The sequence below is a fragment of the Bos mutus genome, chromosome 19, assembly GCF_027580195.1.
Source record: "Bos mutus isolate GX-2022 chromosome 19, NWIPB_WYAK_1.1, whole genome shotgun sequence".
NCBI classification, from domain to species: Eukaryota; Metazoa; Chordata; class Mammalia; order Artiodactyla; family Bovidae; genus Bos; species Bos mutus.
Genome location: NC_091635.1, coordinates 61,755,524 through 61,771,850, shown reverse-complemented (window position 1 = coordinate 61,771,850; position 16,327 = coordinate 61,755,524). Strand labels below are relative to the sequence as shown.

The 16,327-nt window shown below is 36.8% G+C and overlaps 1 pseudogene; it reads right to left on the bottom strand.

Annotated features, from left to right (window-relative positions):
• Positions 1-3,940: 3,940 nt before the first annotated feature.
• On the bottom strand, positions 3,941-4,823 carry LOC138983953 (olfactory receptor 4A15-like; annotated as a pseudogene).
• Positions 4,824-16,327: the final 11,504 nt, after the last annotated feature.

The following is a 16,327-nucleotide window of genomic DNA, read 5'->3' as shown; positions in this document are numbered from 1 at the left end:
TCATTTTCCGTGCTTGTGATGTGTATGATCTAAACGTAAGACCAGAAACTATAAAACTCCTAAAGGAGAACATAGGCAAAACACTCTCCAACATACATCACAGCAGGATCCTTGTGACCCAGCTCCCAGAATATTGGAAATAAAAGCACAAATAAACAAATGGGACCAAATTAAACTTAAAAGCTTCTGCACAACAAAGGAAACTATAAGCAAGGTGAAAAGACAGCTTTCAGAATGGGAGAAAATAATAGCAAATGAAGCAACTGACAAACAACTAATCTCAAAAATATACAAGCAACTCCTGCAGCTCAACTCCAGAAAAATAAATGACCCAATCAAAAAATGGGCCAAATAACTAAATAGACATTTCTCCAAAGAAGACATACAGATGGCTAACAAACACATGAAAAAATGCTCAACATCACTCATTATCAGAGAAATGCAAATCAAAAGCACTATGAGGTACCATTTCACACCAGTCAGAATGGCTGTGATCCAAAAGTCTATAAATAATAAATGCTGGAGAGGGTGTGGAGAAAAGGGAACCCTCACACTGTTAGTGGGATTGCAAACTAGTACAGCCACTATGGAGAACAGTGTGGAGATTCCTTAAAAAACTGGGAATAGAACTGCCTTATGATCCAGCAATCCCACTGCTGGGCATACACACTGAGGAAACCAGAATTGAAAGAGATATTTGTATCCCAATGTTCATCACAGCACTGTTCACAACAGCCAGGACATGGAAGCAACCTAGATGCCCATCAGCAGATGAATGGATAAGAAGCTGTGGTACATATACACAGTGGAGTATTACTCAGCCATTAAAAAGGATGCATTTGAGTCAGTTGTAATGAGGTGGATGAAACTGGAGTCTATTATACAGAGTAAAGTAAGCCAGAAAGAAAAACACCAATACAGTATACTAACACATATATATGAAATTTAGAAAGATGGTAACAATAACCCTGTATGCGAGAGAGCAAAAGAAACACTGATATATAGAACAGTCTTTTGGTCTCTGTGTGAGAGGGAGACGGTGGGATGATTTGGGAGAATGGCATTGAAACATGAATAATATCATATATGAAACGAGTCACCAGTCCAGGTTTGATGCACGATACTGGATGCTTGGGGCTGGGTACTGGGACGACCCAGAGGGATGGTATTGGGAGGGAGGAGGGAGGAGGTTTCGGGATGGGGAACACATGTATACCTGTGGCTGATTCATTTTGATATATAGCAAAACCAATACAATATTGTAAAGTTAAAAAATAAAATTAAATTAAATTTAAAAAAATCTAATAATTTTTAAAGGATATAATTCATTATATTACTTTTCTTTCCAATTAAAACATTTAGAGTATGTTTTATATCCTTCACTGAAAAAGAAATTAAACTTTATGACTGGCATTACTTCAATATGTGTCAGATACATTGGTGTAGTATTATTGCTGAGTACACTAACTGAATCCAATTAAAAATTGAGACAAGGAAGATGTTGTACTTTAAGCCTTAGCTTCTATGTGGTGAATTTGAATTCTCACAAGAAACATATGGTGCCAGAGCCTTAAAAAATTATGTTTGTAAAAAAGTATTTGATTCCCAAAACTTCCATAGAGTAATTGTAAACAGAGAAAAAACTGATTTATCACTTATGTCAAGAACATATAGCTTACAGAGAATCAACAAGGCATTCATAATGTAAAATAAATTAATCTGTATTCAAAATGTTAAACAGTTACTGCATTAAATAAGTTCTGTATCTATCCATGCAGTTTAATCTAGTGAAGGCAGACTCTGGGTCTATATGTGATGCATGCATGCATGCTTAGTTGCTTCAGTCATGTCCAACTCTTTGCAACCCCATAGACTGTAACCTGCCAGGCTCCTCTTGACCATGAGATTCTCCAGGCAAGAATACTTAAGTGGATGGCTGTGTTCACCTGCAGGAGATCTTCCTGACCCAGGGACTGAATCCATGTCTCTTTCACTGCAGGCAAATTCCTTACTGCTAAGCCACCAGGGAAGCCTCTATGTGTGATATGAGTGACTAACAGTACTTTTCAACTATTGGAGAAGACAAAATGAACTGGATACACAGAAGGGGTTTAAAATTTAATTTTTCAGGCAAAAATGTGATCAGAATATGTAAATTAACCACATATTACCATTACAGTAGTGTAATGGTATTGTAAAGAAACATTTACAAAATGTAAAGTTAACAATTGGACATGGAACAACAAACTGGTTCCAAATACGAAAAGGAGTATGTCAAGGTTGTATATTGTCACTCTGCTTATTTAACTTATATGCAGAGTACATCATGAGAGATGCTGGGCTGGAAGAAGCACAAACTGGAATCAAGATTGCCAGGAAAAATATCAATAACCTCAGATATGCAGATGACACCACCCTTATGGCAGAAAGTGAAGAGGAACTAAAAAGCCTCTTGATGAAAGTGAAAGAGGAGAGTGAAAAAGTTGGCTTAAAGCTCAACATTCAGAAAACAAAGATCATGGCATCTGGTCCCATCACTTCATGGGAAATAGACGGGGAAACAGTGGAAACAGTGTCAGACTTTCTTTTTTTGGGCTCCAAAATCACTGCAGATGGTGACTGCAGCCATGAAATTAAAAGATGCTTACTCCTTGGAAGGAGGGTTATGACCAACCTAGATAGCATGTTGGAAAGTAGAGACATTACTTTGCCAACAAAGGTCTGTCTAATCAAGGCTATGGTTTTTCCAGTGGTCATGTATGGATGCAAGAGTTGGACTGTGAAGAAAGCTGAGCACCGAAGAATTGATGCTTTTGAACTGTGGTGTTGGAGAAGACTCTTGAGAGTCCCTTGGACTGCAGGGAGATCCAACCAGTACATTCTAAAGGAGATCAGCCCTGGGTGTTCTTTGGAAGGAATGATGCTAAAGATGAAAGTCCAGTACTTTGGCCACCTCATGTGAAGAGCTGACTCATTGGGAAAGTCTCTGATTCTGGGAGGGATTGGGGGCAGGAGGAAAAAGTGATGACAGAGAACGAGACGGCTGGATGGCATCACCAACTCAATGGACGTGAGTTTGCATGAACTCCAGGAGATGGTGATGGACAGGGAGGCCTGACGTGCTGCAATTCATGGGGTTGCAAAGAGTTGGACATGACTGAGGGACTGAACTGAATTGAATTGAAAGTTAACAAAGCTTATTTTTCACAGATCTATCCTCTGCTATGAACATCCACTGTGTTATTTATTTTATTTTATTTTTTTTAATTTACCAGAATACATTTATTCATAAAATAACATTTGTATGGCTTATGAAATTCATCTTATGAAATTTTTGATATCATTTCACATATTTCAACAAACTGAGGAGAAGTTTTTTTTTTTTTTTTTTTTTTCATGTTACTTTTGGGACTTTCTTGTGGTCCATTGGCTAAGACTCTATGCTCCAATCCCTGGTCCACACATGGCAACCAAGAGTTTTCAGGCACAACTGAAAGTCTTGCGTGCCAAAATGAGGATCAAAGACCCCACATGTAGCAACTGAGCTCAGTGCAGTCAAAGAAATAAATAAGCAATCTTTTCAGAAGGATTTCACTCTCTGGGACTAAAAGGAAAAATCTTCTATTAGGTCACATTTCTCTGTACCAAGAAGAAGTAACCATATCCCACAAACAAGAACTTAAATCCCTAAATTGTTATCTCTTAAAACCTTAATACAGCATTATTACATATCTTGGTATTAAGGACTATAAAATATTCCACTTGCATAAAGATTAGTTTATACAGCTGTCCCAGAATAAATAGGCTAAGTAACCCATAGGGAAAAAAAAATAATAATGTAATCCTTAATAGTTTAAGTATTTCTTGATTCTGTGAAAGAATGAATGAATATCATGACTTCTATGATAGAAACAGTCCCCTTCCAACTAAGGGCATATTATTACCCCCAAAGTCTCCTCATAACATTTCTCATTTCTGAATTTCTCAGGGTGTAGATTAAGGAATTCAACATGGGGGTTATGAAAGTGAAAACCATTGCTATGGATTTATCCATGGCAAATTTGACATTAGGCCTTGCATACCGGAAGATACAGAGAACAAATAAATAAATAAAATGACCACCATCATATGGGATGTAAAAGTATAGAAGACTGTCATTCCCTTCCAAACCATGAGTCTTCAAGGAAGATAATATGACTCCATAGGACACTGAGAGAATGAAGAAGACAACAGTGTAAATTTCCCCACCATTAGCTATCATAGTTCAATGAGGTTGCTATCAGTGCAAGCAACTTCAATAAAGGGAACATGTCACACAAGAAGTTATCAATGACATTGGGGCCACAGAAAGGGAGCTGGTAAATAAAGAGAAATTGAACCAATGAGTGCAGAAAACCAACAGTCCTGGCCACCAGAAGTATGAGAACACACACCCTAAGAATCAGGATGATCAAATAATGAAGAGGTTTACAGATAGCTACATATCGGTCATAGACCACTATCAGCAGAAGAGTGACTTCTACACCAGCAAATAAATGATCTCCAAAGACTTGAGACATATAAGACTGGAAGGAAACAGTCTTTTTCTCATGAAAGAAGTCGGTGATTGTGTTGGGAACAATGTCAGTAGAACAAAAAGTTTTTATAAATGATAAAGAAGCCAGAGAAAAGTACATGGGGGAACCTAGTGACCTGCTGTCTATGATGGTGACCATGATAAGCAGATTGCCCACTGTTGTCACAATTTAGATGAGCAAGAATGGAGCAGATACTCTGTGTGTGTGTGTGTGTGCGCGCGCACACACATTTAATTGCTTAGTCATGCCCAACTCTCAGTGCCACATGGGGAACTATATTCCCCTAGGCACCATTGTCCACGGAATTTTCCATGCAAGAATATGGGAGTGGGTTGCCACTTCCTTCTCTAGGGGATCTTCCTGACCAAGGGATGAAACCTGTATCTCTTTTGTCTCCTGCACTGGCCGGCAGATTCTTTACCACTGAGCCACCTGAGAAAGTCTGGGACAGATAGAACTCTTTGCATCTCAGTGTTTTGTATAATCCCCAGGAGGATAAATTCAGTTCAATTCAGTCTCTCAGTTGTGTTTGACTCTTTATGACCCCATAGACTGCAGCATGCCAGGATTCCCTGTCCATCACCAACTCCTGGAGCTTGCTCAAACTCATGTCCTTTGAGTTTGTGATGCCATCCAGCCATCTCATCCTTTGTTGTCCCCTTCTCCTTCTGTCTTCAATCTTTCCCAGCATCTATTTACTAATAGCAAAAAAAAAAACATCAAAATGACTTAAGTAATAAAGAAATATACTAGATCAATATAAGCATAATATGAGCATAAAGACTTGTTAAGTAGAAAGATGTACTTGGTTTGTGGATGAAATTCACAAGCACTTTCTAAATAAAAACTTTTTGAAAATACCAAATAAGTTTAGTTTTTGCTAGACTATCTTACTGAAATTTAATTTCAAAATATAAATATGCAAGAATAGACAAAGTTCTAATAATGAAGGGTTACTAGGCTCATCATGAATCAAAGTATATTTTAATTTAAATACAGTTGTATTGTATGTTAAATAGCATATGAATAAAGAGATCAGTAATCTGAGGGAGGTAGTAGAGGGCTGAAGTGGAATCAAACGCCTGTTATATTTTAGAAAACATAGTTGCAATATCAAAATTATGAGTTAAAAAATCTATAAATGTTGCCATCTTTAAAAATAAAATGCAATCCCTAATGGAATCTTTGCATTAAAGTAATGTGTAGATGGTTCAAAAATGTAAACCTTAAATGAAAACAACAAAAACACCTAAAAAATTTAAATGTTGTAAAATGTGGAAGAATATCTTGGTACATTGAAATAGGAAAATTCTAAGTTAGCTATGGAGCAACTTTCACCTCCATACTACTGTAAAATCCATAGCTTTGACTATATGGACCTTTGTCAGCAAAGTGCTATTGCTGCTTTTTAATATGTTGTAGGGTTTGCAAAGCTATGATTTTTCCAGTAGCCATGTATGGATGTAAGAGTTGGACCATAAAGAAGACTGAGTGCTGAAGAATTGATGTTTTTGAACTGTGATGTTTGAGAAGACCCTTGAGAGTCCTTTGGACTGGAAGGAGATCCTACCAGTTCATCCTAAAGGAAATCAGTCCTGAATATTCATTGAAAGGACTGATGCTGGACCCAAAGCTCCAATACTTTGGCCACCTGATGAGAAGAACCTACTCATTAGAAAAGACCCTGCTGCTGGAAAAGATTGAAGGCAGAAGGAGAAGGGTATGACAGAGGATGAGATGGTTGGATGGCATCACTGACTCAATGGGCATGAGTTTGAGCAAGCTCCAGGAGATGGTGAAGGACAGGGAAGCCTGGTGTGCTGCAGTCCATGGGGTTGGAAAGAGTGAGTCAGACAAGACTGAGCGACTGAAAAACAGGTTTGCAAAAGGAGCAAGCCTCCTTTAATTTCATGGCTGCAGTCAGTGAAGAATTGATGCTTTTGAATTGTGGTGCTCGAGAAGACTCTTGAAGGTCCCTTGGACTCCAAGGAGATCATATTACTCACTTCTAAAGGAAACCAATCCTGAATATTCCTTGGAAGTACTGATGCTGAAGGTGAAGCTACAATACTTTGGCCACATAATGTGAAGAAGAACTCATTGGAAAAGACCTTAACGCTGAAAAAGATTAAAGTTAAAAGGAGAAGGTAGTGGCAGAGGATGAGATGGTTAGACAGCATCAACAACTCAATGGACATTAATTTGAGAAAACTCTAGGAGATAGTGGAGGACAGAGGAATCCGGCACTACTGCAGTCCATGGAATCTTAAAGAGTTGGACATGACTCAGCACCTGAGCAACAACAACAAGAAACAAGATATAAAATGCAAAGGAAATATTGATAGATTTATCTAAATGTAAAAACATTTCTAAATGATCCCAGATATTCTATTAAGTATAAAAACATCAAAATAAACCACAAGCTGAAAAAATAATAATTCCACATACGTGCTAAATAAGATAATTACGTTAGCATATAATTAAGTCATAAAATTAGTATGCTAAGTATCAGCAATAAAATAAAAGACATAAAATTCATTAATAAGTAATTTATGAGAAAGGAATACAAACCACCTTAAACATGTGAATAGATATCAGAATTCAGTTCTGTTTATGTTCTTATAATTAAAGTATACAAATGAAACACTATTTATTTAATTAGATTGTCACAGACCACAAATGTTTATCAAGTACTGGTTGTTTGGAAACATGTTCAAATAGGTATTTTCCAGTAAGAGGGAAGTCATGAGTTTGGTACAAGCTCATGGATGGCATTTTGGCAAAAAATTTGAATGTCAACATTATAAATACATATAAAAATCAACTCAACAATTTCACCTCCAGGAATTCATACTTATAAAATGTCAAAAGCATTTCATTGTAGAATAGTTTACAAAGACTGGGGAATACATTAACAGATGCATCAACTTTTGTGTATCTTCATAAAGTTGTAAGGGGTTTTAAAGAAATGGAAAGATTTAAGTCTTATATCATTAAGAATAGCAGAGTGGTAAGATACAAAAATTTATTCGATTGAAAGATAAACACATGTATGAAAATATGTTTGTTCTTGCAAAGGTTATTATTTAAAGAATTTCAGAAGCAGAATATAGTGACTGCATCTGGAAGGACTGAGAGACATTGATTTAGAATGCAAAGGTTTGTTTTACAATATTCCATTTTGTATAATTTCTATTTTTAATATTATTTGACAACACGTTTGTTTTTATTCAATAATATGCATTATGCTAAAATTTCATATGTAAGGCAAATGAAACAGAATAAATAGGATAGTTTATAAGGCAATGGCACCCAACTCCAGTACTCTTGCCTGGAAAATCCCATGGATGGAGGAGCCTGGTAGGCTGCAGTCCATGGGGTCGCTAAGAGTCAGATACAACAGAGCGACTTCACTTTCACTTTTCACTTTCATGCATTGGAGAAGGAAATGGCAACCCACTCCAGTGTTCTTGCCTGGAGAATCCCAGGGACGGGGGAGCCTGGTGGGCTGCCGTCTATGGGGCCGCACAGAGTCGGACACGACTGAAGTGACTTAGCAGTAACAGCATATCACATTAAATATTTTAACTAGTATAATAAATAGAATGAAGATAAAGGAAGCAAACCTAATTGAAAAGAAAAATGAAGAAAGAAAAAAGTAATTTAAAAAATGAAGAAATTAACTAAACATTTCTGTAACTCTTTAAAAGTTTCATTGACTAAAAGAGTACATATTGTTTACTGACTCTTTATGATAAATGAATTTCTTCTTTATAAGTGAAGTGACAACCCAGACATTATCCAGTTTATATTCTAGAAAGGAAATTGATTAAAAGCACAAACACATAGTTTATTTTTAATTATAATTAACATTAATCCTACAAAGAAGAGTTTACATCAGGTTTATGACAACTTTTATATTTCAAAGAAATTGGCCCTAGTGATAATTTACTGTCCTCATGACAATAAATGTACTAAATTACTAATTGATCTGCCTTTTATTTTTCCCAGAATATCTTCATAGGATTAAACATCTCAGAATTTTGTAGACTATAGAATAATGGGTTAAGTATGGAAGTTATGACTGTATAAAACATACTCAATAGTTTATCAAAGGGGAAGGCCTTAGAAGGTGTTGCATGTATGAAAATACAGGGGGCAAAGAAGCAGACAACTACAGTGATGTGGGAAATGAAGGTCTGGAGAGCTTTCTGCTTGTCTTCTTGACGAAGTTTTCTTAGAGAGTGCAAGATGACTACATAGGAGATGAGTAAGAGCAGAAACACAGTAGTGCAGATTAGTCCTCCATCGACCACAACTAAGATGCCAATGACATAGATGTCAGCACAGATGAGTTTCAACAAGGGGTACATGTCACATATAAAGTGATCAATGACATTAGGGCCACAGAATGGGAGCTCACAGATAGCACTATGCTGAATTACTGACTGCAAAAACTTCTAACGCAGAACACCAACAGCAGAATAACACACACTCTCTGCCTCATGATAACCAAACAATGCAAGGACTTATAGATGGCCACATAGTGGTCACAGGCCATCACACCAGAAGGAAGAAACCTATTCCACCAAGAATGATATGTTCTATAAGCAGTTTTCTCATGCAATCTTCAAAAGATGGTATTTTCCCCAAAGAATAAAGCTGAAATCAATCTGGGGGTTATAGAAGATGAATAAGCAACATCCATACTTGATAAGCAAGCAAGAAAGAAAGTGCATTGGCAATTTCAGGGTCTCATTGACAATTATAGTCATGATAATAAGCGAGTTGCCCTCTACCATGTACACATTCTACACCAAGATGTAGAAGAGTAAGAACATAACAGAAAGAACTTTCTGCTCTTTTGGAATATGTGTGAGGCTGAAGAGGATGAAATAAGTTATGCTGTTCCTTGGCTCCCTCTAGCCTGGACAGGAGTTGACTTTACATATTATAAGCAGTTGATCTGAAAAGCAAGGAGGAAATCTTTTAAGTGCATTATAAATGAATCTTTTTATTCATTCATTCAATTAAAACAAGGCGTATGGAGTATCTATGTCCAATGTGTCATAGGCTTCCCTTTAGTTTGGACACTAAAGAATCTTCCTGCAATGCTGGAGACCCAGTTTCTATCCCTGTGTTGGGAAGATTCTCTGGAGAAGGGCATGGCAACCCACTCCAGTATTCTTCCCTGGAGAATTCCCATGGACAGAGTATCTTGGCAGGATGCAGTCCATGGGATTGTAGAGTTTCACATGACTGTGCAACTAACACACCCTTATCCTTAGTGGTATGGCACATAACAAGGGATCACACAATGGATTAAGGGCCATTGAAAGAATATTTATACAATAGAGTGAGTCATAGTGTAGGATTATATCAATCAATCTGGAAAAAGAGAAAGCTTCCTGGAGGAAGCAATGCAATGGCTGAATTTCAAGGAAAAGTAAAACAATAAGAAAAGATGGGTAGTATATTCCAGGGAAAGTTCCACCACTTGTAAAGTCACAAAGCTGTGCTAGAGTCACACTTAATCTAATTTATATTTTCATTGAGAGTAGATCAAACTTTAAATAAAAGTTCAATGACTGGGATTGTCTCAAAACTCACTGAGACAACTTTCTTATGGTTGGATGTTCCTCTTTTCCCCAACCAGTAAATAATTGAAACAATCTAATTTTTTCATCTCCAGCCCCTATTCTAACTTTATTTTGAAACTTGTGCATGTAACATCTCTAAATTTGGACATCTCTAGCTGGGTATCAATTCGGTATATTTGAAATTTAAAAATTCTCCTCAATAAAAAAGAAGCTCCTCGGCTCATTAAATGGTACCACCTTCAGTGTCATTACTCAGGAAAAACAAAAATCTCAAAATGTTTTTTCCCTCCTTTATTGATCTCATATCACATATTCATACCTTTAACAAACCCTGTTATCTCTAGTTTCAAAATGTATCACAAATTGATCATTCACTAACCCAATTTCCTTCCTGACTCCTTCCAATAGCTTCTGGCAACTATGTCCTCTTTTACTCTGACTCCCAACAATTTGTTCTCTGAAGGAAGCCCAAGTGATTCTCTTTTAACTTGTGCCCTGATCATATCACCCAACTGCTGAAAACTTCCCAGGTTTCCAATCATGCACTCACAATTTAATATATCACATTTAATATTACAGTAGCAATAACAGTAATTCTCACTTTTTATTTGAAATAACTGAGGCTAGGGGAATCTTGATTAATCTCCCCAAGGTCACACATTTTCTAAATGAAAAACAAACCAACAAACAAACCTAGCATTGGAATTTAAGTTTGATTTATTTAAAAATGATCTAAGTTCTTACACAATGTGTCACACAACTGTGAGGACTGAATATAACTATTTAGTCTCACCTTGTACAGGCATGTTCAAAATCTGAGGGAATAACTTTTTAACTCCCTCATGATAACCTGGAATTCTTTTCATCCAGTTTGACAAGAGGTGAAAGACTGCTTAAGGATATATTTTCTTTAATTCAGCTCTCTGTTCGTCTCCTCCATGGACTCAACTAATTATTTGCCCTGTAGACTATTTAAAGTAATTTCACAGAGCTCAAACACTCACACACATAAGAAAAAGTTACTATGTTAGGATAATATAAAAAGGTCTGAAAAACCCATGTTTCCATAGGAAGATAGCAGTGAGTCATTTCCCAGGGAAATTGATCTCAAGTAAGTTATTTTCCTACATATTCCAATATATATATATAAAAATCAATTGTTTAGTCCTTCTCATACTGTTATGTTGGTGTGGTCAAAGTAGCTGAAAGTTGAATCGAGCTTTTGAGATTCCACATTCTTGTTCTGTTTTTCCTCCTTCCTTTCTTTTGTTTAATGAATTGTGTTAAGTAAGACTAACAAAGAATCTCCTGAAAATTTTATATCAACTCTTAAAAACATATCACTTTTCCTAATAGGGTCGAAAATCACTGGATGCTTTATCTCCTTTAACCTCATTTATCATTGACTTAGAATTGAAATGGGTCCCAGACTGATTCTTGCTTAATTAAATTCACTGGGATTTTCCACTACATTTTAAGAGTACACGTGTATGTAAGGATACCACTAAACCGTATCACAGAATTAGGGTCAAAAAATGTCACAGGGAGGGAAAAAACAGTTTTGTGCCCACTTTTAGACTATTTTATACAAAATATCAACCCAATCATTCTGTTTCAAGGAAGATTAATTTAGCAAACCTTTCTTGATAAATTGATAAACTTGCCCTAGTAAGTTTATAATTCTTTTTTTTTTTTCACTCAATTTTCCTGTGGTCATTTATGGATGTGAGAGTTGGATTGTGAAGAAGGCTGAGTGCCGAAGAATTGATGCTTTTGAACTGTGATGTTGGAGAAGACTCTTGAGAGTCCCTTGAACTGCAAGGAGATCCAACCAGTCCATTCTGAAGGAGATCAGCCCTGGGATTTCTTTAGAAGGAATGATGCTAAAGCTGAAAGTCCAGTACTTTGGCCACCTGATACTAAGAGTTGACTCATTGGAAAAGACTCTGATGCTGGGAGGGATTGGGGGCAGGAGGAGAAAGGGACGACAGAGGATGAGATGGCTGGATGGCATCACTGACTCGGTGGACGTGAGTCTGAGTGAACTCCGGGAGTTGGTGATGGACTGGGAGGCCTGGCATGCTGCGATTCATGGGGTCACAAAGAGTCGGACACGACTGAGCGACTGAACTGAAGTGAACTGATGTATCAGAAATTTTGCTAATACTATATATCATTTTAAATTAAATGAGAATTTAATCCTCACAATTAGCTATAATAAGATAATTTTATGGCTGATATAGTAAAGCAAAATTATTAATTTGCTTAATACTATAAATGATAAAGCCTAGATTTGATCCAAGAAGTTTTACAGCTGATAGATTTTTCTTATGTCTGAATTTCTCATGGAGCTAAGTGATTTATTCAGTAAAATCCTGGATAACAGCAAGGTGGTAGAAATGTATTTAGGATGAGCCTCTGAGTCATCATTTTTAAGAAACATTAATTCCCTGTGTTCCTCAGAAGTCCTCTGCCTGGAACACAGGCATCATCAACAGACTATGTCTCTAATGAAGGACTTTAAAAGGGTTATTTCTGATGGTAAATCTTCCCAAGCTACTTGTTTTGCTTTAAAGATGAGTGGAGACCCAATTACCTACAGTAACACTTTCTCTGGGTGAAAGTTACTATGACTTTGTAGATATATAAATTGCTTTTGGAATGCTTCCAGAGGGAGTGGACTTGATTCCTAAACAACCTTTCTTGGTTTCACCACCCCCTCCCTGAGCAAATCATCAGCATCACCCTCAGCACCAACACAAACACCATCCCTGTGGACAGAGCTATTCACTAATACATATATATATATATGTTGTATTTTTATTTGTATGTGTGATCCAAATTATTGATTTCATTAAACAATTAGAATTATTAACTCACCAAAACAGAAAGAAAAAACACTATTAAAAGTCTTTCTCAAAAGTAAGTAGCAGAAAAATAAAGTTAAAGAAAATTATTATAAGTGGAAAGTAGAAATACACATAATACACATAAAGGCACACACATAGAAAACTTTATGGACAAAGGAAAACATAAAATTTGTCTAAAACTCTCCTCTACATACTAGATGCTCCTGTTCCTCCTTTTTCTAAGAAATGTTTCTGAAATGCACTCTTTCATTCACTCATCTCATGATCTGGATTTTAAGTCAAGATAAAAATTGTTGATTACTTAAGACTCTTCCTCCTGAGGCTTTAATGTGTTTATACAGAAAAAACAGGTGAACTACTGACACTTTTTAAATATACTTGTCACCTTATATAAGTGATTCGATTATTTCAATGATTTCAAATTTGTAGTTCCAGTTAATAAAAGCACCTTTAATACTTAAATAAGTTGTTAAAACTGCCTCCTCAAAAACTTAATCTCATGTTACCTCATGTTAGTGACCTCCAAAAGACAATCACCTGTGGTCCCAGGAAGTAGAATGCACAGACTGTACAAGTAGACATTCTGGGATCATGTCAGGACAGCCAAAACCATTGTCCCCGTCTAGGATGCTGCTAAAGCAAACTTTTCTCTAGGAATCATAACACGTTAGTTTCATCACAGCAAATTCAGGCATTCTGCTAAGTCACTTCAGTCACGTCCTACTCTGTGCGACCCCATAGATGGCAGCCCACCAGGCTCCGCCATCCCTGGGATTCTCCAGGCAAGAACACTGGAGTGGGTTGCCATTTCCTTCTCCAATGCGTGAAAGTGAAAAGTGAAAGTGAAGTTGCTCAGTCGTGTCCGACCCTTAGCATAGACTGCAGCCTACCAGGCTCCTCTGTCCATGGGATTTTCCAGGTAAGAGTACTGGAGTGGGGTGCCATTGCCTTCTCCGAAAGTTTCATCACAGCAAATTCAGGCATGGAGGCAAGTAAATCAGGACTACATTTGATGCAAGACATCTGATCAACTAATAAGGAATCATTTTGATAGGACCAGTAGTTCTAATGATTTTGAGAAATATTTAAAACAGGTGATCTAAGTGGCCAATGACTTATATAGGTAAACACTCTTGTGGATGGTTGCTGCTGCTGCTAAGTCATTTCAGTCGTGTCCGACTCTGTGCAACCCCATAGATGGCAGCCCACCAGCCTTCCCTGTCCCTGGGATTCTCCAGGCAAGAATACTGGAGTGGGTTGCCATTTCCTTCTCCAATGCATGAAAGTGAAAAGTGAAAGTGAAGTCGCTCAGTCATGTCCGACTCTGTGGGACCCCATGGGCTGCAGCCTACCAGGCTCCTCTGTCCATGGGATTTTCCAGGCAAGAGTACTGGAGTGGGGTGCCATTGCCTTCTCCACTTGTGGATGGTAGAGGAATTCAAATTTCATCTAAATAGAAAAGGTTGTGAAAAAGACATCCAGCTAAGCTGTTTACAAAATCATGGAAATAAGCCTGTCACTTAGGTATATTTGAGTTTAATTTGTAAACACTTTCCAGTCCACATCTTAGAAGATATATCATCATTGAGATGTTCTCCTTTGGGTAATAGAACTGGGCTAAAAGAGATCAAAGTGCTATTTTCAAATGACACAGAATTTCAAAATGTGTAGACTTTCATCATTTCAACTGCATCCCTTTGAGGTTGTTTCTACTGACTGAGGTACTAATCACCATACCAGTGAGTTCCCATCCACCCCTGCAATGACCCCCTTTTTCCAGAGGCAGAGCTTCCCTGGACCTAGGCCAAGCTGATACTCTATATGTACAAAGTTAGATCATATTATAATAGTAACCATTCATTTATTCAACAGGTAAACTCTCTTCTTGAATATAAGAAAGTCCACACAATGATTCATTTGCCTGATATTATAGATGAATAAAAGTTAATAAAACTTGTTCTTGGCCACCTAATTGGTACCAGGACTGAATGTTTATATCATGTAGTCTGGTGCTTTCTATTCTTTCAATATTATTATTAATGCTGCATCACATCTAACTAAAGGACAGTTTCCTTTATAAAGGATTTAAAAATGTACCTCAGGTTTGAAAAATAATAACCAAATTATTTCTCAATGCATGCATGATGCTAAGTCATTTCAGTCCTAACCAATTTTTCAAGGCCACGGGGACTGCAGCAGCCCAGCTCATTTGTCCATGGGATTCTCCAGGCAAGAATACTGGTGTGGGTCTCCATGCCCTCCTCTAAGGGATCTTCCTGACCCACGGATCAAATCCACGTCGCCTATGTCTCTTTCATTTGCAGGCGTGTTATTTACCACTAGTGCCACCGGGTAAACTCTTATCAGTGCACAATGATTAGTATTAGCATGTGACATACTTTCAATTTAGAAATATTTAGGGTTATAGCCTTCATTATTTTTCTAACATCATTTGTAGTAAATATCAATTTACAACACATTTCACAACAGATTACAACTTGTCCCTTAATGTAGTTAGCCACTTAATGAAGTCTCCCGAGAAGGAGGAGCATCTGAATTTTACTGAGTATGATTCTTGAAGGTGATGGGTCATGTTCCGTGTTTGGATGATCTTTACTATATTTCTAAAGTTACTCCATGATCTTACCTAATGGCTTAGAGACAAGTTAGTGATTTTTTTTTCTTTCACTATTAATCCCAGATGTGCTTTCTTAGATATTTTGCTCCTTAATTTTCTCTGCCTTGAAAAGAGTAATACCACAAATATACCAGCTATTAAGTTGATTTGTGTATATCTGTGCATTATAGCCAAAAAATACTAAGAAATATTCAACTCCCAAGGAATAAGTTTTGCTTTGTTGGGAGAGATATTTCCTCTATTTCAAATGCATGTTTTTAAATAACCTACTTCTTTTTCAAAAGGAAGATGTATAATGCAGTTATTTAAACTTGGATCAAACTGAAAATCTGTCTTTACTTCAAATAACTACACAAATATATATTTAATTCTTGTCTCTGGCATCACCCTCTTATAAATATATATATTTTAAATCTTACCCATTACTAACAAACTTAAACTTTTAGTTTAGGTGTTTACTTGCTTTTTACCTATCTAATCCACACTGGAACTTTAGTTCCATACAAAAGAACTTTTTTTGTGTGTATTTAATGTTGTATACCAGCTCCCATAAGTCTCTGGCCCATTGTAGGCACCAAACCATATATAAATATATATATATATATATATATATATATATTATATTTATATATAATAAGCAAA